The sequence below is a fragment of the Delphinus delphis genome, chromosome 3, assembly GCF_949987515.2.
Source record: "Delphinus delphis chromosome 3, mDelDel1.2, whole genome shotgun sequence".
NCBI lineage: Eukaryota > Metazoa > Chordata > Mammalia > Artiodactyla > Delphinidae > Delphinus > Delphinus delphis.
This window is the reverse complement of record NC_082685.1, coordinates 95,966,825-95,991,110: the sequence shown is the minus strand read 5'-3', so window position 1 is coordinate 95,991,110 and position 24,286 is coordinate 95,966,825. Positions and strand designations below refer to the sequence as shown.

The window sequence follows — 24,286 nt, the reverse complement described above, 5'->3', positions numbered from 1 at the left end:
CTATGCCCCAGTTTCCTTATCTGTAAACTGAAGATGATTGATTAGAGGCCCTAACTCAGGGTCGTTGCAAGGATGAAGCACTTAGAACAGTGCCTTACAGAGTATAAATGCTCAGTGTCAATTAATAGTATCATTAATATTAGGACTGGGCTAGCCTTGGGTATCATCTCCCAACAATTGCCCCAAATTTTGCTTCTTTCTGTCAAAACTATTAACATCAGTAAATTTTATATTGAACATATATAGATTTTAAAGGATAGATGTTCTTTTAAATGTAATGCTTCACTGTACAGACTAAGGTTAAGCACATAGGCTCTGGGTTCAAGTCCCAACCCTTACTAATTATAGACTAATTGTACAGCTTGGTCAAGGAAATTCCCTAAGTCATAGTTTCCTTATCTGTAATCGGGGGGGGGGGGGTAGTAAACAGTACCTTAAACTTGTTGTAATGATTACATGAAGTAATTCATGTAAAGTTCTTGGTATATAATTAGCACTTTATTGATATTAGCTTTTTAAATTTTTTTTTAAAACTGATTCCTGGTTTTCTTAGTAAGTGTAGATAGCTCACGAAGTTCCAGGGGTACTTGGGAGAAGTGACCTTAAACCAAATATTTCTCCAGCCCAGTGACCAGTCACACCTTGAGGACAGAGGACTTGGAGCACCTAACAAAGTAGATTTCCAGGTGCTGCAGAGACTAATTGCACACCCACCCACCCCCAATATCCATCCTCTTCTTCCTCTTAGTAATTAAACCCTGCCACTTCCAGTGTTAGGAGGGCACGTGGCCAGTAGAGCCAGAAGCCAGCTATTCCCAGCTTGCCTTGTAACTAGCTGTGGCCATATTTTTCTGGGAATGGAATGTGCACAACTTCTGCACTTCCTGACAAATTGCTTGCCCTCTACTTCCTTGCTTTTCCCTTCCCTCTGATGAGAATGTGATAGCCCATGGACATGGTCAGGCACCAGCTTCTACCATACAAGCAAGGCCATGTCCCAAAGATTGGCAGAGTAACAAGACAGCATTAATTTGATTCTCTGGACAGCTTTGTGGAATAGAGCTGCCTTCTCCACATTGACCAGCCTGTGCTGTACTGAACTGTTAAATGAGAAGGACGTAAACTTCTGTCTTGTTGGTACCACTATATTTTGTAGTCTCTTGGTTATAGCAGTTTAGACTGTATCTTAACTAATTTATCAGGCCCATCTCCAAAGATATTGAATGCTGGGAAATGTGCATTTTAATAAGATCCTTCAGTAACTGTGGTGATAGCAATTTAGGACTATACTTTGAAAAACACAACACCAATGTGCTCTAAGCAAAATGTTAAGTTTTGGAAAGCAGTCTAGAATTTAGAAGACAGGATCATCCCTTGTTAAAATTTTATTGTATTGGAACTGAAATTTGTTCAAGAATTCTGAAATAATTAACATGCCGCCTCATTTCATTTTATATTAGCAGTAAGATTACTTTTTGAGTTAAAGTAGTTGATTTGTGAAAATGAATGCCCAACGTGCTATTTATAATGTTATTCATAATGATCAAAAAGAGTGAAAATAATATGGTATTTATCAGGCCATTTGTTCAATTCTATATCATGGAATTAAAAGGATGAGGTAATTCTCTATATATTGACTAAGATTCCCAGGATGTATTAAGCTAAAAATAAAAAAATATTGCAAATAAAAGAAACAAGACACAAAAGAATACATATGGTATGACTTCATTTATTTAAAAATCTGAAAATAGGAAAAGTTATAGTCCTTAATGATGTGTGCTTAGGTGGTAAAATTAAAAAGAAAAACAAGGAATTGATTACCCTAAAAGTCAGGATAGTGGAAGTCTTTGAAATGGAGGGTGGGAGAGGGTAGTGATTAAGAGTCATAAAGAGGGCCTCTAAGAGGCTGGCAATGTTTTGCCTTTTCCATCTGGGTGGTGATTGCAAGGGGGCTCACTTTGTTGTTTTGTATACTTATCTATGTATATACTGATTTCACAATAAGAACCTATTTCATATCTACATTAAGCATACATATATTTTATATATATTCAAGTGTATATTGGGCATACATATGCATATGTGTATGTATATGTATGTGTATTGTTGTGTATTCATAGAAAATTTCACAAAGGAAACACACACGGAAAGAACTATGGGCATTTTTTATTCCCATATTTGGGTAGTGGGACTGTGTGATAGGGAAATTTTTACTTTGTATTTTACAACTTGCTTTTTACCATAATTTGCATTTTCTCCATAATCATGTGTTACTTTGTTTTAAAATTCTCCCTCAAATATTCTATGTGCATATGATCACTCCATTTTTATATGCTTCTGTATTATTGGCATTTTCTTCATAATCATGTGTTACTTTAAAAATACTTTCTCAAAAGTTGCATATGTACATGTCTGTGTATACATATGTGTATACATATTTATATATGCTTGGAGAGTTCTGGGATGATATTCGTAAAATTCTCTATGTGGTCACCTCTGAGGGGTGCACCTGGGAATAATGCATTAAGAGAGGGGAGAATTTTCACTTTTTACTTTATATACTTCTGAGTTGTTTGAATATTTTCTTTTACAATGAATATGTAGTACTTTTAAATTTATAGCACACACCCAAGGTGGTATATAGTATATTTCAGCATATTTTGTTTTATAGGCAGAATAGACTTGGAGAGATAGAAAGGGTTCTATTTAAAAATGTGTCTGACTTGGCTGGGGGCGGGGTGGGAGTGGTGGAAGGCTTGTCTGTAGGAAAAGATACCATAGAATACAAACTTACACTCTTACCCCAATACATAAATTCCAAAGCCTCTGATAATGGACTACTCTGATGGAATCTTTGAAATTAAACCACCAAGGTAGGAATCCTCAAAACCAAGCACAGGTCTTGGCCTATGGAAGGTAATCAAGTGTTATTTGTTGAATTTATTAATAAACAGTACAATGTTTAAGTGATATTTCACTTGCTAGACTTTCATTGCTTGGTAATGCTATATGCTTTATAATATGTTAGGTTTTTTTTTTTTTTTAGTAAGAGGATTGAGAGGTGGAGAACATTATTGATAGGATACAAGTGAGTGATTTAATCTGCTTTTAAAAGCATAGGGTACTTTTCAAATTGTTAATTAACAATGATACTGTATCCTAATTGTTCTGTGAAGCTCAGGGTAAGTGATCTAAAATTCAATAGGAATGACTTAGCCAGACAAGAAAAATTCCCTTGAAGACGAAATGTATTATAGGGAAACAGCACTAGAATTAGTCAAAGCTCTGATACTGAAACTCTATCTGTAGTCTAGGTAGGTTGAATACTTTTTCGTTGATAATTAGATATTGCCAACAAATGATAATCAATAATAATGTTTTGTTGGCAACAGCGGCAATCAAGTACAGAGATTCAGAAGTGAGCTACTCACTGAAATAGAGCTTTTCTCAAATAACGTCCAGCACTGATATAAAACTGTGCTGCTCAAACAGTAGCAATTATCCACGTGTGGCTTCTGAGCACTTGAAATGTAGCTAATCTGAATGGAGATGTCTTTTGTCAAATACACACTAGATTTTGAAGACTAAGTTTGAAAAATAGAATGTAAACTGTTAATATTATTGTTAAAATTTTAATGTTTTAATATTGATTACATGTTGAGATGATAATATTTTGACTGTATTGGGATGAAATTATTAAAATTACCTTCACCTGTTTCTTTTTATTTTTTAAATGTGGTTATTAAAAAAATTAAAATTACTAACTTGGCTCACATTTGTAGCTCATTTGTGTTTCTGTTAGACAGTGCTGGTACAGAAGGTTTGAATTCAGAGTGAACCAAGAGCCAGTGTTTTCACTTTCCTTATTTTCCAGACAAGGAAAAGCATCCCAGGGAGGGAAATGCTTTGCTCAAAGGTGTAAAAATGGTTGGGAAGAAGTGAGGAGTAGAGCCTCCATCTTTCGATTCTCTGTCTCCTGTTTTCTAGCTTATGCAACTGGCCCCTAATAGAAAATCTGAGGCTGGAGAAACAGACTCACTACACACTGGACACAGTGTTCCTTTAACCTTTTATGAGCTAGACAATGATTTTTTTAAAAGTTCTAGGTATTTGGAATAGGATTGAGGGTAGATAGCGGTTATAAGATTTTAACACTTTATCTTACATACTTTTGTGTTATTTTTAAGCCTTGGGCATATATTACTATTAAGAAAGTCGGGGGAAAGGCCTGGAGTGGGGACAGGGAGTGAGGTAGGTGTTAGATTCAAAAGAAACCTTGGCTTATAATTCAAGTCTGGAGATGTTTGAAGTGGCTTTTTTCTACCATTATCTTCTTTCACATCTCTAACATCCTTAGCTAATTCTTTCTGCTCTCTTTGGGGTGTTTTACTTTTTATATTACTAAAGCAAAATCTACTGGGACTAATTTTTGAATCTGCAGCTGTAGCTCAAAAAACCTATGTTTTGTAACTTTTGTAAGCAGCAGGCCACAGTAATGATTGGTGTTTTTGTCTCAAGAGAATTCAAGTCCTGCCTTCTAAAAGGCACTTGCCAACAGACTAGATGTTTCTATTTGAAGGCATTTGCTACAATAATCCTTGAGATTTTTTTGCTCATTGCTTTCAGAGCTGTTAGTTCTAAAGGCAGATTCTTGAACACAATTTCAGTTAGCTTCAGAACATACACAGCCTCCTTATTGGCACAGCTGTGCTGAGTTCCTGAATGAAGAGATGATTTCCATAGTGCATTTTATAGCCACGCACCATTCCTAAGGATAATTTAAACCACAAATTATTTTTATTTGTTATTTCTTTATTGTAGGAGAGAGAGGCATACTTGGCTAGTCTGAAAGGTAATGTTTACGGCAGCATTTTCTATTTTTGTGGCGGTTTCCTTTGCATTGTTGACTTTCTTTTCAACCCCCAGAACACAATTTAGTGGTCTCCTAGCCCAAGACTAGGATAAATGCAGGTTTCCAGTGCTTATTAGGAAACTTGGAGTACGTATGAGTATGGTATAAATTCCTCTGTTCCACTTTTGGTCAATATTCTCATTTTCTCTTCTTATTTTATCACTTTCAAGCCTTTACAACCCCTGAAACAAAAAATACAGGCATGCCTAAGAGATTTCACCACAATGAAGAGAATATCACAATAAAGCGAGTCACACGAATTTTTTGGTTTCCCAGTGCATGTAAACGTTGTGTTTACACTATATTGTAGGCTATTAAGTGTGCAATAGCATTAAGTCTAAAAAATCAGGGTACATACCTTAATTTAAAAATACTATATCTCTGGACTTCCCTGGTGGCTCAGTGGTTAAGAATCCGCCTGCCAATGCAGGGGACATGGGTTCGAGCCCTGGTCTGGGAAGATCCCACATGCCGTGGAGCAACTAAGCCCGTGCGCCACAGCTACTGAGCCTGAGCTCTAGAGCCCGTGAGCCATAACTGCTGAGCCTGCGAGCCACAACTACTGAAGCCCATGCGCCTAGAGCCCATGCTCTGCAACAAGAGAAGGCACAGCAACGAGAAGCCCGTGCACTGCAACAAAGAGCAGCCCCCACTTGCTGCAACTAGAGAAAGTCCATGTGCAACAATGAAGACAACACAGCCAAAAATAAATAAATAAATAAATTTATTTTTAAAAATAATAAAAATAAAAATACTGTATTTCTAAAAAAATACTAACCATCATCTGAGCCTTCAGCAAGTTGTAATCTTTTTGCTGGTGGAGGGTCTTACCTTGGTATTGATGCCTGTCTTAAGGTAAGACAGCAATGAAGTTTGCCACATCAATTGACTCTTCCTTTCACAAATGAGTTCTCTATAGATTGCAATGCTATTCAATAGCATTTTACCCACAGTGGAACTTTTTCAAAATTGGAGTCAATCCTCTCAAACCTGCCTCTAATTTATCAACTAAGTTATGTAATATTTTAAATTCTTTGTTGTCATTTCAGCAATTTTCTCAGCATCTTATTTTACCAGGACCTGCTTCTACCACAGAACCTACTTCTACCAGGAGTAGAATCCATCTCAAGAAACTACTTTCTTGGAGAAGCTCCCTGGAGGCCTAGTGGTTAGGATTCAGTGCTTTCACTGTGGAGGCCTGGATTTGACCCCTGGTCAGAGAACCATTCCACATGCTGCACAGAGTGGCCAAAATACCAAAAAAAAAGAGAAACCGCTTTCTTTGCTCATCCATAAGAAGCAACTCCTCATCTGTTCAAGTTTTTTTTTCATGAGACTGCAACAATTCAGTCACATCTTCAGGCTCTAATTCTAATCCTAGTTCTCTTACTATTTTCACCACATCTGCAGTTACTTTCTGCACTGAAGTCTTGAACCCCTCAAAATCATTTATGGAGGTTGGAATCAACTTCTTCCAAACTCCTATTAAGTTGATATTTTGACTTTTCCCATTAATTACTAATGTTCTTAATGGCATCTAGAATGGTGAATCCTTTCCATAAGGTTTTCAGTTTACTTTGCCCGGATTAATCACAGGAATCACTATCTATGGTAACTGTAGCCTTATAAAATGTTCTTAAATAATAAAGACTTGAAAGTCAAACTACTTCTTGATCCATGGGCTGAAGAATGGATGTATTAACAAGCCTGAAGACAACATGAATTTCATAGTACACCTCCATCAGAGTTCTTGGGTGGCCAGATGTCAACGAAGAGTAATATTTTGAAAGGAATCTTTTATTTTCTGAGTAGTAGGCCTCAAAGTGGACATAAAATATTCAATAAACCATGTTGTCAACAAATATACTTTCATCCAGGCTTTGTTGTTCCCTTTATAGAGCACAGGCAGAGTAGATTTAGCATAATTCTTAAGGGCCCTAGGATTTTTAGAATGATAAGTAAACATTGGCTTCAACTTCAAGCCACCAGCTTCTTTGGCCCCTAATAAGAGAGTCCTTTGAAACTCTAAAGCCAGGCATTGACTTTTCCTCTCTGACTGTGAAAGTCCTACAGGACATCTTTTTCCAATAGAAGGGTGTTTCGTCTACATTGAAAATCTGTTGTTTAGTGTAGCCACCATCATTCATGTTCTTAGCTAGATCTTCTGGATAATCTCCTGCAGCTTCTACATCAGCACTTGCTGCTTCACCTTGCACTTTGATGTTATGGAGATGACTTCTTTTTTTAAACCTCATGAACCAACCTCTGCTAGCTTGAAACTTTGCTTCTGCAGCTTCCTCACCTCTTGCAGCCTTCATAGAATTGAAGAGAGTTAGGGCCTTGCTAACTTACGGTTAAGGTTTGGCTTAAGGCAGGGGTCCCCAAGCCCCGGGCCATGGACTGTTACTGGTCCACGGCCTGTTAGAAATGGGCCGCACAGCAGGAGGTGAGCAGTGGGTGAGCAAGCAAAGCTTCATCTGCTGCTCCCCATCACTCGCATTACCGAACCATCACACCCCGCCCCGGCCGCCACCACCCCGCCACCTCCATGCGTGGAAAAATTGTCTTCCACGAAACTGGTCCCGGGTGCCAAAAACGTTGGGGACCGCTGGCTTAAGGGAATGTTGTGGCTGGTTTAACCTATCCAGACTACTAAAGCTGTCTCCATATCAGCAAAAAGGTTGTTTTGCTTTCTTATCATTTGTGTGTTCCTTGGAGTAGCATTTTTAATTTCCTTAAAGAACTTTTCGTTTGCATTCACAACTTGGCTGTTTGGCACAAAAGGCCTAGCTTTCAGCATATCTCAGCTTGCAACATGCCTTCCTCACTAAGCATAATCATTTATAGCCTTTTTTTTTTTTTTTTTTTTTTCTTGTGGTACGCGGGCCTCTCACTGTTGTGGCCTCTCCTGTTGTGGAGCACAGGCTCCGGACGCGCAGGCTCAGCGGCCATGGCTCACGGGCTCAGCTGCTCCGCGGCATGTGGGATCCTCCCGGACCAGGGCACGAACCCATGTCCCCTGCATCGGCAGGCGGACTCTCAACCACTGCGCCACCAGGGAAGCCCGAGAAAATTCATTTTTAATTCTGTTCTGGAAAACCCACTACATTTGTTTCTGTCAGGTAAACAGCAGGCCTTCTGGCTTGAACAGAGAAGTGAAGGCAATCCAGGAACCAGCTGTTCTGTGGAGACTTTTTTTCCTGTTCCTATATACCTGTAAATGAGTTTACCTAGAAGTAAACAAACAAGTGGGAACAGCTAATCGATTGTTCAAATAAGGATCTCTCTTTCTCTCCCTACCCCATAAGCTCTGAGGCCCACTTAGCATTGAGTCCATTTTTTGAAGTAGAACATTAACTTTTTCCTGCCCTATTTTTAAGTACCACAGGTACTATTAGTGAAGCTGTGTGTGTGAGTGTGTGTGTGTGTGTGTAAATGTGTGAGTGTGTGCATGCATGCATGTGTGTTATGGAAGAAGAAGGGGCAGAGGGGGAAGAAAGAATTAGCACTGGTAAGGGAAGTCACTAAATATCTGTCAGCAGGAAAAGAAAAGCCATAGATAGGATGTGTTTTATGATTTTATTATCAGTAATGTTTATTTCAGGTATTTTGATATATCTTCTATTCTAAAAATTCTTTAGTGTCATTTTGATTTGCCCACAGTGGGTAAGAGCGCAGGCTCTGAAGTCAGACCTCATGAGTTCAAACCATGTTCCAGTATTTCATAGCTGAGTGACCTTAAGTCTCAGTTTCTCCATTTACAAAATTAAGATAAATGTTAGTATCTACACCTCATGGGATTGTTTCAAGGATTAAATGAAAGAATACATGTAAAGTTCTTAGTACAGTGTCTAACACCAGATAGATGCTAAATTAATTTAAAAAAATTATTTAGAGAAAAGAAAGGATATTTTATTTTCAATAAACAAGTGATATGATGCTTTTAACTACAACAAGTTTAAGAGATATATTCCTCACAGGAGTTCTAAATCTGTTTGAAAATGTAATGCTCTTAGCCCTTTGTCATATCTTCTAGAATGAGTAGGCCTCTTTGTTTCTCAAAGAACATTTATAGTTTCTGTGTTACATAAATGTTCTACTTGTTCTACTGTACTTGTTTAGTTAAGCACAGGCCTAGCAGCTGGGGAAGTGTCAAAGTCTGAAGAGCAAATGAATTGTTGATTTGAGCTACTGTCTGTTAAAAATTGCTAATAAAACCAAGCAGTCTTACAAACAAGGAAAGTAGTGGTTCTTGAAGGCAAAGGGACCACAGCCTACCTCTTAAATTCACTTTGTATTTGTTTTGTCTTCCTGCAACGATGTTTTTGTTGGCAAAATTACTTTATTACTTTTTAAAATCTGAAAACATGGCATGTCTTTTGGGTTTTTTATTATTGAGATATTTCACACTCTTTGGTTTCGTTATGCAGTGTGACAGTGTGACATACTTAAAAACTAACTCCTCAGTGAGTGGAAGGTGTTATCACTTAATTTTAGTAAGGAAACTGTATTGGTTCATATAGCTGTTTTCCCAGCTGAAATAACATAGCAGATAGGTGCTGTTTGAATACTGTTAATTGCTGAAAGTTCTTAAACTAGTAAATAGGCCTGATTAGCTGGAATCCAAACAGTAACCCAAAGAGACCAGACAACTTTTGATAAGATAAACACTCTACTAACCTTATACATTCCCTTTGGATTATCTTCCAATGGTATGAAATGTTAAACTAAAATTTAGTTTTTATATTTAGAAAGACTTCAGGAAAAATTGTTTGGGATATTTGAAACCAAGTTAAAAGTTGTTATGTCCAGTGTATGATTTAGTAGATAATTATTAGTAATTCTGGCCCAGTATCATTTAGTTCATGAGAGCTGAACAGTAAAGGTGAACCAGTTCATAACAGAAAGTCCTGATTTATAAGATCACATTGTACCCTGTCATTTCTGTTTGGACAATTGCAAACAAACAGTAGTAACTCTAACAAGGGAATGATGAGCTTTTAAGAAATAAATATAATATAGGTTCTTTATTAGGCATCTTAAATCTCAAAACTAAAAAGCTTTCTAGGATAAAACTCCACTTTTACTTAGCATTTGAAATAGTCATTGGAAAAACAACTCTAAAATTCCTTCCATTTCCCAGGTTCTAGAGCATTTATATTAAAATTAACCTTGTTTGGGGTGTTTTATTTAATAAATTTTAAATTGTTTTAATTAAATATTGCTCTTGTGAACCATGCCATCCCCTTAACCCTAGAAATGGAGGCTGGGACACAACAAAAATGACCAGAATGTGATATCATATCCAAAGAGTCAGGAGACAATCAGTTTTAGAGTACTACCAACTCACTTTGTGTACTTAGACAAATATTTTTAACTCTCTGTGCCTCCTATTGATAAGGAAATTTTCTTATCTATGAAGTACAGGGGGTCAACTAGTTTTCTAAAGTTTTTTCCAGCTCAGAAATTCAATAATAAGGTAAATTTTTTTTAAATTGAAAAAATTTTTGTTGTTTTCTTGCCTCACTATTAAAAAAAAGCAAATAGGAAGAAGAAGAAGAAAACTACAGTCTCACTATCCACCATTAAAATTATGGCATATTAACTTCTAGTCTTTTGTTCTATGCTTAAAAAAAAATAGAGTTGAACTCATATAGCATATACATATGCTTAATATTATAATACTGAAAGCTTTTCATAAAATCATTTTTATTTAATTAATTTATTTATTTTTGAAGTATAGTTGATCTATAATACTGTATTAATTTCAGGTGTACAGCATAGTGATTCAATATTTTTATAGATTATACTCCATTTAAAGTTATTACAGGTTAAGGGTTATAATTCCTTGTGCTATACAATATATCCTTGTTTCTTATCTATCTTATACATAGTAGTTTGTATCTTTTAATCCCATACCCCTAATTTGCCCCATCCTCTTTCCTCTCCCCACTGGTAACCACTCATTTGTTCTCCATACCTGTTGAGTCTGTTTCTGTTTTGCATATACATTCATTTATTAGTTTTTAGATTCCACATATAAGTGATATAATATCTGTCTTTCTCTTTCTGACTTATTGCACTAAATAAGCATGATATTCTCTAGGTCCATCCACATTGTGGCAAATGGCAGAATTTCATTCTTTTTTATGGCTAATATTCCATTGTATATTTATATACCACATCTCCTTTATCCATTTGTCTGTTGACGGGCACATGGGCTGCTTCTGTATCATGGCTGTTGCAAATAATGCTGCTGTGAACATTGGGGTGCATGTATCTTTTCGAATTAATGTTTTTTTTTTTTTCTGGATCTATACCCAGGAGTGGAATTGCTGGGTCATATGGTAATTCTATTTTTAGTTTTTAGAACCTCCATACTGTTTTCCATAGTGGCTGCACCAATTTACATTCCCATCAACAGTGTCCAAGTGTCCCCTTTTCTCCACATCCTTTCCAACATTTGTTTTTTGTAGACTTTTCAATGATTGCCATTCTGACAGGTATGAGGTGATATTGTTGTTTTGATTTGCATTTTCTAATAATTAGTAATGTTGAGCATCTTTTTGTGTGCCTATTAGCCATCTGTACATCTTATTTGGAAAAATGTCTATTCAGGTCTTCTGCTCATTTTTTGATTGGGTTGTTTGTTTTTTTCATATTGAGTTGTATGAGTTGTTTATGTATTTTGGATATTAACCCCTTGTCAGTTATATCATTTGCAGATATTTTCTCCCATTCTGTAGGTTGTCTTTTCATTTTGTCAGCAGTTTCTTTTGCTGTGCAAAAGCTTTTAAGTTTAATTAGGTCCCATTTGTTTATTTTTGCTTTTATTTCTTTTGCCTTAGAAGACAGATCCAAAAAAATATTGCTATGATTTATGTCAAAGAGTGTTCTGCTCATGTTCTCTTCTAGGAGTTTCATGGTTTCAGGTCTTACGTTTAGGTGTTTAATCCATTTTGAGTTTATTTTTGTACATGCTGTGAGGAAATGTTCTAATCTCATTGTTTTACATGTAGCTGTCCAGTTTTCCTAGCACACTTGTTGAAGAGACTATCTTTTCTCCATTGTATATTTTTGCCTCCTTTGTTGTAGAATAATTGCATAAACATCATTATTAAATGGCTGTGTGAATATAATTATTTCTTTTCCTATTGGACATTTAAGTAGTATCATTTTTTTTACATTATAAAAAACTGTTTTAGCGAAAATATTTGTATAAGGGTCACTTACGTCTGACTCTATTTAACATTGTTTTCATTGGATGGAGTGTCAGAAGTGGAATTACTAGGTCAAAGATAATAATTTTAATGCTTTTTGTGTTCCAAAAGAGTTAACCAGACTGTATTCCCATTAAAAATATATTACTCTACAGAGTTATGCCCATTCTACCACAGTGTAGGCAGCATTGAATAATTTTACCAAGATTTTAATATTATTCTCCCATGTTTGATCTTTTAGGATTTGAAATTTCAACCAAGTATAAAGCCATCAATTTCATATAGTCAAATTCATTTGCCTCAGAGAAAAAGTCTGTTTCATGATCACAAACTATCTATTGATTGTTGGTGAACTTTAAGATTGCAGGTTGGGTCAGCACAGATTGTGATTATGACTCTATTATAAGGGTATTTTAAGGATAATAATATAAATTTGTCTGTCCACTTTTCCCTGTCTACCTTTAAAAAGTATTTGAGGCAGTGTTGGGCTCTGTTTTCAGTAATGGCTGAGTTAGAGCTTACTGAACTGACCTTATTCTGGTTAACAACGGTAGACTCTAGAACATGTGAGTAATAATAATAATAATAATGTAGCTACTTGAAGGCACAGGGCAATGAACGGAAGCGGACAGATCCTGGTAAGAAATACATTCTTAGAGGAGGTGAGAGAAATTAAAGAAGACCTAAATAAGTAAAGAGATAAACCATGTCCACGGGTTGGAGAACTCCACGTCGTTAAGATGGTAACTCTCCCCAAATTGGCATGTGGAGTCATTGCAATCTGAATCAAAATCAAAGCAGGTGAGCTTCTCTGGTGGCACAGTGGTTAAGAATCCACCTGCCAATGCAGGGGATACAGGTTTGAGCCCTGCCGGGAAGATCCCACATGCTACGGAGCAACTAAGCCCGTGCACCACAACTACTGAGCCTGTGCTCCAGAGCCCGCAAACCACAACTCCTGAAGCCCGGGCACCTAGAGCCCATGCTCTGCAGCAAGAGAAGCTACCACAATGAGAAGCCCATGCACTGCAACGAAGAGTAGCTCCTGCTCACCACAACTAGAGAAAGCCCGCGCACAGCAACAAAGACCCAACGCAGCCAAAAATAAATAAATAAAATAAATAAATAAATAAATAAAAAATAATCAAAGCAGACTTTTAAAAAGGAAATTGACTTCAAGGTTAACATCATTAGTGATGCCATGTGGATAGTAGGTCTCCCCTGATATTATGTGATGAGAAGTACACTTAACCTCTGTGGCATTTTTTTGAAAACCCATAACCCCAGTCTAATCATGAGAAAATCATTAGATAAACCAAATTGGGGGACTTTTTTTTTTTTTTTTTTTTTGCAGTACGTGGGCCTCTCACTGTTGTGGCCTCTCCCGTTGCGGAGAACAGGCTCTGGACGCACAGGCTCAGTGGCCATGGCTCACGGGCCCAGCCGCTCCGCGGCATGTGGGATCTTCCCGGACCGGGGCACGAACCCATGTCCCCTGCATCGGCAGGGGGACTCTCAACCACTGTGCCACCAGGGAAGCCCTGGGGGACATTTTACAGAATACCTGACCAGTACTCCTCAAGACCATTAAGATCACGTGTGAAAAACAAGGAAAGTCTGAGAAAAAGAGAGAGGGGAAATGTGATGACTGAAAGCAATGTGGTATTCTAGATTGGATCCTGGAACAGAAAGAGGATATTCATAGAAAAATCAGTGAAATCGAAATAAAGAGTTTAGTTTAGTTAATAGCAATGTACCAATGTTGGTTTCTTAGCTTTGACAGATGTACCACAGTAATGTAAGATGGTAACATCTGGAAACAGAAGCTGGGTGAGAGATATATGGGAGCTCTCCATACTACCTTTGCAACTTTTCTGCAAATCTAAAATAAAAAGTTTATTAAAGAAAAAAAGAAATTGACAAGCTTGTTTTAAGATGCATGGAAAGGCAAAGGACCTAGATTAGCCAAAACTTTTTTAAAAAAGAAGAATGAGGTATTTAGACTACATAATTTCATGATTTATTATAAAGCTACAATAATCAAGACTGTGTGGTATTGGCATAAGGATAGACATACGGAAATGAAACAGAACAGAGAGCTCAGTAATAGATCTCCATTATAAGATCAAATGAGTTTTGAATAATGTGCCAAGGTAGTCCAATGGGGAAAAGGATAATCTTTTTAACAAATGGTGCTAGAACAATTGAATATCTGTCTGGAAAAAAGGAATTTTGATTCTTACATTAACCTTACACAGGAATTAACTTGACATGAATTGTAAGCCTAAATGTAAGAGCTAAAGCTATAAAACCTCTAAAAAAATAGTAGAAAATCTTTGTGACATTGGGTTAGGCCAGTGGTTCTCAACCAGGGGCAACTTGTCCTTCAAGGGACATTTGGCAATGTCTGGAGACATTTTTGATTGTCACAATTAGGATGGGGAGCATGCTATTGGTATTTAATGAGTAGAGGCCAGACATGCTGATAAATGTCCTATGACGCACAGGACAACCACACAACAAAGAATTATCTGGTCCAAAATGTCAATAGTACAGAGGTTGAAAAAGCTTGGGTTAATCAGAGTTCTCAAATAGATCACAAGAAATCAGAATCATAAAAGGAAGCAATTGACTTTATGAAAATTTAAAACTTTTGTTCCATGAATGATGCAGTTAAGAAAATGAAAAGGCATCACAGACTGGTAGGAGGTATTTGCAAAACATATATCTGACAAAATGCTTGAATTCAGAATATATAAAAAAAACTCTTATAACCAATAATAAGAAAAAAAAAACAACCTAATACAAATAGGCAAAGGATTTGAACAGATACTTCAAAAAAGAATATAAGAATATGACCAATAAGCACATGTAAAGATACTCAGCATCACTAGTCATCAGGGAAAAGCAAATTACTACACATTTGATAGAATGACTAAAATTAAAAAGCCTGTCAATATCAGGTGTTGATAAAGATGTGGAGTAATTGGAACTCTCATACGTCGCTCGTGGGATTGCAAAGTGGCTCAGCTACTTTGGAAAACAATTTGACATTGCCTTATACAATAAGCATTTATTTACCATAGGACCCAGCAGTCCTACTTCCTAGGTATTTACCCATGAGAAATGAAAACATATGTCCATACAAAAACTGTGAGAGTATGTGACTGTTTATAACCCCAGTACTCATAATAGTCTCAAATGAAACAATCCAATTGTCCATCAACTGGTTAATGGATAAACAAGTTGTAGTATAACCATACTATGAAATTCTATTTGGTAATTAAAAATGGAATGGAATATTGATACAAAATAACATGGATGGGGCCTCCCTGGTGGCGCAGTGGTTGAGAGTCCGCCTGCCGATGCAGGGGACCCGGATTTGTGCCCCGGTCCGGGAAGATCCCACATGCCGCGGAGCGGCTGGGCCTGTGAGCCATGGCCGCTGGGCCTGCGCTTCCGGAGCCTGTGCTCCGCAATGGGAGAGGCCACAACAGTGAGAGACCCGTGTACCGCAAAAAATAATAATAATAATAATAACATGGATGTATTTCAAAAATCTTAAGCTAAGTGAAAGAAGTCACAAAATTATATTCTGTATGATCCCACTCATATGAAATTCTAGAAGAGGTAAAACTGTAGTGACGGAAAGTAGATCAGTGGTTGCCTGAGGCTGGTTGTCAAGGGAAGGGATCAACTGCAGAGACGAAATTTTTTGGGGTGCTGGAAACGAGACATGCTGGGACCTGGGACCCTTTGCTGCAGAGCTTGCACCTGGACAAACGTCTCCTCCAGCAACAATATATAAAGAAACTATAAGGGACTAAAAATAACTGCATGCATGTGCAGTTGGGGCAAATTATGGACAACAAGATACAAAAAGCCCCCACAAATCCAACTGCCACTTCTGAAGAGCTGGCAGCAAAAACAGGGTGTCAGGAGCAAAAGTAGGGTGCTGTGCCTGCCCCCTGCACTCAACACCAGCAAAGGAGTGGGCAAACCTAAGCCAGCCCTTCTGGCCTGACCCCTGGACATACCCCTATCCTCACCCCATATAAGGAACCAGCTTGCACCCGCCATGGGGAGCGAGCAAAGGAACGTGTTACTTGCTTTCACTACCCTCTGCTACAGCAGGGGCCCCAGTAAAGCCTTGCCTGAGTTTCTTGTCTCGCCTCTTATCAATTTCTGTTGATTGGGAAAGGCCAAGAACCCTGATCGGTATCAGAAATGTTCTATAACTTGATTGTGGTAATAATCTACAATTGATTATATGCAATTGTGAAAACTTATCAAACTGTACATTTAAACGGAGTGAATTTTATGTTAAATTTAACCAATAGAAATATAAACTGAAAAAAATAACTTGAGACTTTGAAATTAATAACACGCTAGTAAGAGAATATGAACCAAATAATAAAGGAAAAAATTAATTATACCAAAAAAACCCCCAAAACAGCTAAAGGTAATTATTGCAATTGAGCATTAAATTTAGCTTCAAGGTTCCTGGTAGATAATAAAAAAATGAAAACTGCATGTTCTATATACCTTTCATTATGTCATAAATGGAAGAGTATTTGCCTGTCAGAAGACTACACATTTTTACAATCGGGAGAGTAATTTTATGTGAGAATCTTCACATAAGAACGTTAAGTACCACACTGGGCAATATTTTCTAAAGGACTTTAAAAAGTTAGAAATATTCTTCATACGGTTGATTCTTATAATGACCATGAAGAAACCTTTTTTTTTTCTGGAAACAAAAGTAAAGTACAGAGCTTCCCATTGTTCAACCCCTTGGAACAGCTTTTTGGATGTCAGTAACCTGAGCAAGACAATTGATATGAGCTCAAGAACAAAGGAGGTGTGGTTTAAGCGCATGGAGAAGGAGTGAGGTATGATCTAAAAATGAAGCTTGTAGGTGTCGACAATTTTATAAGAATAGAACACCCACCCCAGTGGAACTCATCCCACCCCACATAGGGTTTTATATGCTTAAATGTTTAGACAAGCATGGTGTTGAATTCCTAAATTTTATATCACAAGCAGAAAAGACAAGTTCCATTGTTAAGCATCAATAGTTACCTGATGCTTCTATAGAACTTTAATATGAATCATGTACAATGTTTTAATTTGAGCTGGTCTGCAACCTGATAAGGCTGCCAAGTTATCTTCAAGGTATAACCTCAGATAATTACATTAGTTGACCTATTGAATTATTTAGTATTTTCCACCTGAGTGATGCTAAAATTTGTAGGTGGAAAATGAATATTTGGGTCTTGGCATACATGACACTGGATTATTAATTTCTGAAGCAATTGATCAACAGATTCAGTTACTTCTTGTGGTCTTAGGTCGTTAGCAAAGGGGAGGATTTTTGCATTCCCATTTACTGTGCCAGTTCAGATTGCTTAGGTATTATTAAAGGAGAGGGGACTTTGGAAATAGTTATATTAAGTCTTTTTGGGGGTTAGACTATCTGCTGTGAAGTGCTCATCCCTTCCTATTCCAAACACTTCTGCAATTGATTGAATGTTTATGCCTCTCCAAAATTCATACATTGAAATCCTAATCCCCAAGGTGAAAGTATTGGGAGATGAGGCTTTTGGGAGGTGATTAGTTCATGAGGGCAGAGCCCTCTTGAATGGGATTAGTGCCTTTATGAAGGAGACCACAGAGAGATCCCTTAGCTGTGTGAGGATGCAGGGAAAAAGACAGTCTATGAAACAAGAAGTGGGCCCTCACTAGACACCAAATCTGCTGGGGCCTTCATATTGGGCTTAGCATCCAGAAATGTGAGAAGTAGTATGTCTGTTGTTAGTAAATCACCCAGTTTATGGTATTTTTGTTATAGCAACTGGAACAGATTAAGACAACCTCCTACATTCTATGCAAGACTCAGATCTGGGCAATAAGAGTACTGCTTACCCCTGGCCACAGTACGAAGCAGTATAGCAGAGTGGCTAAAACCCTAGATTCTGGAGTTAGACTCTGTGGTAGACATATGACATTCATAGCAGCTCAAAATCTCTTGACCATCCACTCCATGTTTTGATATCTCCCTCCATTGTGAATTTCACCTTCCCAAGGTCGCATAAAAACAAAATTAAAAAGGTACATTTCCCATTCTCCCCTGTAGCTAGTGTCTAGATATGTGGCTTGAATGATACCAGTTTGCTGCATCAAGGAAGACCTTGACTCAAAAGTGAGCTAAGGGAGGAAACAGCCTGGTCACAAGGCATCATTCTACTGGTTCCAGAGTGGATGGCAGAAGCCAAGTCTTTTTAGGATCAGCAGTGGCAACAACAACTTGATTCATCCAGTTCTTGAGTGTGATGCTTAGAGAATCCTGACTAAGACAAAGGTTCACAAGTGGTTGACCCAGCTTAAAGTTCTAGCCGTAAGACCCAACTCAAGTATTTCCTCTATGATACTTTTCCTGGTTCTGGTGGATCAATTTCATCCTCCTTTGTGTCCTCCTTTAATAGTGATCATTATTTTCATGATATCAATAATTTTATAGTGGTTTCTTTAGAGATTGTTTATTCTAGAAGCTTATATGTAAAAATTATCATGACTGAAAATATTATACAAGAGTACTCTGGCACATAATTACCAATGAACCTAATGGAGGCATCCGTTATTCTACTGTGTTACGTTTGTTTGTGATGTGGGTCTCTCTAGGAGCACAGCAATGATTCTTATTTTGTGATAAGTACCTTGTTATTATGGCACATGTCTGATTGTTATTACTATTGAGTTCTACAGTTCTGTATATAAAGTACTGCATTTCATTAAAAATTAGGCTTTCAAAAAAAAAAAAAGATTACCTGTAGAGCTTGTTAAAATGTGTATTCCTGGGCTCTACTCACAAAGATTCTGATTCATTTCGCCTGAGAGGGGTCCAGGAATCTTCCTTTTAAAACTCTTCAGGTTATTCCGATGCAATCGGTCCACTGGCCATACTTTTATAAACACTGAACTATACTTGAAATCCTTACACATCTTTCATCCTTATATATCTCATTCGTCAATGTTAGCCCAGTGTCTGGTATATTGTGCGTATTCTGCATTTGCTTAATAACTGAATTTGTTCATTGCATGATAAATAGTAAAGGACAGAAATATTGAAAACAGTGACACTTTACCTGTTTTGTTCAAAATCTAAGAATTCTTTGTAACCAAAGAAGCAAATTAAGTAATATTTTTCCATACAGTGATTCAGCAGCTTCTCTAAGGGTCAAACTTCTGGTTCATTGAGTTTCCCACTAAAGCCAGGATTCATTTTCTGTAAATGGTCAAACATAAGATACTACATACTGATTTTTGATTCACATTTATCAGGGGAAAGCGTATCCTTCTGACATGTTTATCACTTAAGAAGGTGTCTTTTTCCAGAGCTTTAGTGCTTGTGTTCTGGCAGGACTTCCCCTTCGCTTGCTCTTCTAGCCCTCCCCTCTGTGGCACCTTTTTTAGGAGACAGGAGCTTAAATTTGAGAAAAACAGCATTTGTGAAATAGTACCTTCTAAGACACAACTATGTACTGAGGATGTGGAGATAACAATCACAGGGCTCAAATGAAAGCTCAGTTATTTGCTCTTTGTCTGCCTGAGTTTGAGTAGTTAGGCATGATAACAGAGCCAACAGCAGGTGAACATGGTTGGGCAAGAAAAGAGGAAGATCAGGAACAAAGATCTGTAGCTCACAGCACTCAGAAGAGAGGTACTCAGCCACTGGCCCTGGTCAAGGAAGTCTTGCACTGCTCATTTCCAGGTGTGGGAGTTCTGACTGTCAGGCAATGTCTCGTTTGGATGACACCTCTTGCAGAAAGACTTTCTCAGTTTTCTCCCATCCACATCCAGTAGGATCTTGCCATCCTCAGAACCACTATTTCATAGTTGTTTATGCGAATCCTATCTTTTCTGTCCAACTGTCAGCATTCTGGGGGCCAGAGACCTGTACTGAATAGAGAGGCTCTATAAAAATGTGGCTGAGCCATTGTCAAAGGACACATGTTTCCCTGTGAATGGAAGGACTGGGGCAAGTGTGCTAAAATATACTAAGGGATTTTGAGGGAGTTTTGTTGGGGGGGGGTGGGGAAGGGTAAGAATCTTAAAGATAAGGAGAGTAGAGAGCTTCTAGTAATTGGTGGTATATCCGTATAATGGAATACTGAATGACAGTGAAGGGAACAATCTTTTCAAGGGATATAAGTGGAGCAGTGATCCATTCACTTGTCTTTTTCAAAAACAACATAGAGATATATATTTTACATGTCATAAAGTTCATCCATTTCAAGTGTATAATTCAATGATTACTAGTAACTTTACCAAATGGGGCAACCATCATTATAAATCAGTTTTTGAACATTTTCATCCTCCCAGCAAGATCCCTTATACCCATTTGCAATTATCTCCATTCCCATTCTCTGGCCCAGGCAACTACTAATCTCTTTTATGTCTATAAATTTGCCTTTTCTGGATGCTTCATATAAATAGAATCATACAACATGTGGTCTCTTGTATCTGGCTTCTTTTTCTCTGCCTACTGTTTTTGAGTTCATCTGTGATGTAGCTTGTCTTGATAGTTCCTTCCTTTATCTTGTTGAATGGGATTCCGTTATATGGATATACCACATTTAGTATATCTAGTCACCTGTTTATTGGGAACATTTCTATGTCAGGCTTGGTGGAGACATATGTTTTTATTTCTCTTGTGTAGGTATCTAGGAGTAGAATTGCTGGTTCTTTTGGTAGTCTTATGTTTAGCTTTGAGAAACTGCTAAACTGTTTTTTTTTTTTTTTTTGCGGTACGCGGGCCTCTCACTGCTGTGGCCTTTCCCGCTGCGGAGCACAGGCTCCGGATGCGCAGGCTCAGCGGCCATGGCTCATGGGCCCAGACGCTCCGCGGCATGTGGGATCCTCCCGGACCGGGGCACGAACCCGTGTCCCCTGCATCGGCAGGCGGACTCTCAACCACTGCGCCACCAGGGAAGCCCCTAAACTGTTTTTTATATTTTATATTCCCAGTAACAATGTATGAGGGGGTCCCATTTCTATACACCTCACCAACAATTGTTACTGTCTGCCTTATTTATTATAACCATCCCAGTGGGTGTGAATGATATCTCATACTTGTTTTAATTTGCATTCCCCAATGACTAAAGATGTTGAACATCTTTTCAAATCTTTATTAGCCATTATCTGTTTGCATATCTTCTTTAGTGAAATATCAGCTCTTATATTTTGCCTTTTTGTTTTTGTTTTTGCGGTACGCGGGCCTCTCACTGTTGTGGCCTCTCCCGTTGCGGAGCACAGGCTCCAGACGCGCAGGCTCAGCGGCTATGGCTCACGGGCCTAGCCGCTCCGCGGCATGTGGGATCTTCCTGAACTGGGGCACGAACCCGTGTCCCCTGCATCGGCAGGCGGACTCTCAACCACTGCGCCACCAGGGAAGCCCCTATTTTGCCCATTTTTAAGGAAGTCATTTGTCTTTTTATTATTGAGTTGTAGGAGTTCTTTATATATTTTGGATGTAAATCTTTCATCAGATCTGTGTTTGCAAGTATTTTCTCAGTCTGTAGCTTGTCTTTTTATTTTCTTCATGATGTCTTTTGTAGTGCAAAAGTTTTAAAGTTGGTTGAGGTACAATTTATCAATTTTTTTGTGTTTTTGTTGTCTATCTAAAAAAAAAAATCTTTGCCTAATTTAATACCTTAGAGATTTTCTTCTATTTAGCACTTATATTTAAGTCTAAGATTCATTTGAATTAATTTTCATGTATGGTGTGAGGTGAGTGTCTAAGTTCATCATCTTGCATGTGAATATCCTCACTTGTTTTATAAACTGACATCTACTGAGTGCGTGGCTTTGAGGTAGGCACTGGTGATACAAAAATGAATGATATAATTTCCAACTTTAAGTACAGTCTAGAGAGGTATATGTACATAACCAAGGAGCATAAAACAGAGGGACACACCAACTCAAGATCTGGTGACTTAAAGAAGAATGACTCTGAGGTAAAATCAAGCGGGTGGCTTCAGGGAAAATGACCTGTACATATTAGTCTAGTCTAGTTTAATGGTTTCAGCTTGTTTGGTGTCTGAACACACTAGTTTGTCACCATCTGTTTTAAGGCATATCTCTAAAATTTTATAATTATTAAGAATTCACGGGCTTCCCTGGTGGCGCAGTGGTTGAGAGACCACCTGCCGATGCAGGGGACACGGGTTCGTGCCCCGGTCCGGGAAGACCCCACATGACACGGAGCGGCTGGGCCCGTGAGCCATGGCCGCTGGGCATGCACGTCCAGAGCCTGTGCTCCGCAACGGAAGAGGCCATAACAGTGAGAGGCCTGCGTACCGCAAAAAAACAAAAAACAACAACAAAAAAAGAATTCACGGGCTTCCCTGGTGGTGCAGTGGTTGAGAGACCTCCTGCCAATGCAGGGGACACGGGTTCGTGCCCCGGTCCGGGAAGATCCCACATGCCGCAGAGCGGCTGGGCCAGTGAGCCATGGCTGCTGAGCCTGCGCGTCCGGAGCCTGTGCTCCACAACGGAAGAGGCCACAGCAGTGAGAGGCCCGCATACCACAGAAAAAAAAAAAAAGAATTCACATAATGATGTTTGCTAGTGATCATTAAAATAAAAACAAAACACTTGATATGCTTAGAGTGGGGACTATAGTGATATTTTAGAACTGACCATGTACCAGGCTATGCCCTGAGAACATGTCTCCCAGGTACATATTAAAAAATGGCTGAAAACTCTTGTTTAGTGGATGAAAATTAGGGATCAAAAAAACTTAGTCCTGAGATTCCCATTAATGGCTTTGTGTTCTTGGAACATTACTTAACATCTCGGACCATCAATTTTTCTTCCATTATAATGTGGCAGCTCATTTCTAATGTCTTTTCCTTGGGATGCTCTATTTGCTCGTTCAGTCAACAGTTTTTGAGTACTCACTCTGAGCCAGGCACTGTTAGGCACTATCAAGCAAAGGTAAGACAAAGATGCCAGATAGAGAGGGATGTGAAAACAAATCATTAAAAGATTATGTTGCACATTTTATGCTAGTTCTATGATTCCCTGGGTCTGGAAGTGCATTCTTTTGACTGGGGAGTTAGCTGAGGAGAATGAAGCAAGAGGGAAGATGACCCAAGTATCAGGTTACAGAGCGTGCTCTGCAGGAAAGAATTCACACGTCAGACGTGTGACAGGAATTCCTGCCTATACAGTTGCAATCAAACTTTGGACAATGAGATTTTTTTTTTTCACATTGTGGGAAAAAGATATGTTTATTTCCCTAAGAAAAGTAAAAGAGAAAGATATATAACACTTGGGACTATATAAGGAACTTAGCAGATATTGGGTATGCAGTTCTCTTTATTGCACTGAAAATTATAAAGGCTATTTTTTATGTATCAGGTTTTCCCAAAGAGCAAACCTACAGTATAAGACATTTTGTTAAGAAGTATGTTTTTAATATATTGCAGGAACATGAATCTGCTAGAAATCAACTTCATGCCCCCATTCCCAAGACTTGCCTTTCAGATTCTGAGTCACATTCTCTAATACATTTTCTGAACTTCCTTTTATAACTACAGCACCTTCAGACTTGAACCTAAATAACCTAATAATCTTTCGTGTAATGTACAAGACACTGAGCCTATGACTTTTGAAGCTTTTCAGACCAGGGGAGTCTGTGCTCCTTTGTCTTAAGTTCCCCTCTGATTCTCCCCTCTTTACCTCCACAAACTTCATTTACTCTTCTTGTCAATAGACAGTCTGGGGCTGCTTATATGCGAGTAGTGGAACTGTTTGCAAAGTTATAAGAAAATTAAGCTAACATTCCATTCCATTCATTTAACTCTATAATCTTTATTTGGTAGGAGCAAGTGTTGTTCAAGTGTACTTATATATACCTTAATTATACATTGTGTTTTGAAAAGGCCTTGCTTTGGTCTATTAGGATGCTTTGTTACAAGTGACAGAAATCCAACTCAAGTGAACTCAAGCAAAAAAGAGAATTTATTGGCTCTTTTAACCAGAAAGTCCAGGTGTGGAACTGAATTTAGCACAGCTCTATCTAGAGACTCAACAGAATTCCTGGCTCTCTTGCCCTCTGTCTCTCAATTCAGCATTCCTCAGGGTATTG

At 38.1% G+C, this 24,286-nt stretch overlaps 1 long non-coding RNA gene across 1 annotated transcript in view; it reads left to right on the top strand.

Annotated features, from left to right (window-relative positions):
- LOC132423408 (uncharacterized) overlaps window positions 1-24,286 on the top strand; it is a 345,018-nt gene that overhangs the window by 17,427 nt on the left and 303,305 nt on the right. The gene's annotated exons all lie outside the window — the stretch shown is intronic.